Consider the following 1,156-nt stretch of genomic DNA (forward strand, 5'->3'; position numbering starts at 1 on the left):
TTTATCTGTGGGTGTGTTTGTGGAAGCTGCAGATCAGGGATTTGCACTCAGCTGCTTGTGAGCCTGGAAGACAGCAAAAAGGGAAAGAAACAGAGTGGTTAGGCTCCCCTGACTCACTGAATCGTCTTAAATGTCAGTTGTAAGAAAATGCTTTTATTATGTGTGCCTTCAGCCAAGCCCTTTTGTTCTGGATAGCAAATCCTATCTAGCAGAGAGCACACAGGATTTTACAGGGTAGTACTTTATTCCTGTGTTATTAATCATTTTCAAAGAACAAGCCTGTATTCTTGTCATGATCTTTGAGGAAAACCTTTCCTTTTTTCTTAACTTTTCAAATGCTGTCCATATCAAAGCTGGAGATTCAGGAGGTGTTATTTGTCCTATATTTCAGATGAATTACCTGAAGAGCTGGACTTGGCTAATACATCTGCAATGAAACTGAAGACAATGAAACTATGAAGATCTTTATCATCTAGTAACTCGTCCACGATGATATATTTCAGACTCTGAAATAATATTTAAAGCTAGATTGGGAGAAGTTGTTTACCTGGGAGAATCCTTCATTTCAGGCAAAGCGACAGCAGGACCTAATTGGTATTTTCAACTTCTCCACAGAGTGGTTCAAATTCTGTACTTGGTTTATCCCTCTCAATAGAAAATGATGCCACTGAGCTCATCCTAACTAGAGACCATAATGCAGCCCCTGAATCCTCATTTGGGTAGATTTTTTTGTTGTTGTTGTTCCAAATTTGAGCTAGCTCTGATCACTGAGCATGACTTGATTAAGAAAGGCGGGTCCTCCTACCATCTGTCAAGTTATCGTAACAGCAACACTGGCTTATTTCTTTGCTTGATTCAAGCATGGCACATTGCAAATTACTTCTCACTGAATGTTAGATTTGTTCATTGCAGGAAAACCTAATCCCAGGTGCAGAGAAGGTGGGGAAGTTGGGGATGTCTGCAAATAAATAGCCATAAAATACATGCCATCATGCTCAGTTACAGAAAGAGGACAAAAGCAGCCTCTTTCAGTAAAGCTGCTTTAAGAAGGCACAGCCCCAGGGACTGTTTTCTGTGATACGTGCAGCCTTTTTGAAACACGGTAAGTCAAAACAGAGCTTGGCCCTAAAATTTTAACAAAAATAACTCTGTTTAA

This window comes from Indicator indicator, chromosome 9 (assembly GCF_027791375.1).
Source record: "Indicator indicator isolate 239-I01 chromosome 9, UM_Iind_1.1, whole genome shotgun sequence".
In the NCBI taxonomy this organism is placed as follows: domain Eukaryota; kingdom Metazoa; phylum Chordata; class Aves; order Piciformes; family Indicatoridae; genus Indicator; species Indicator indicator.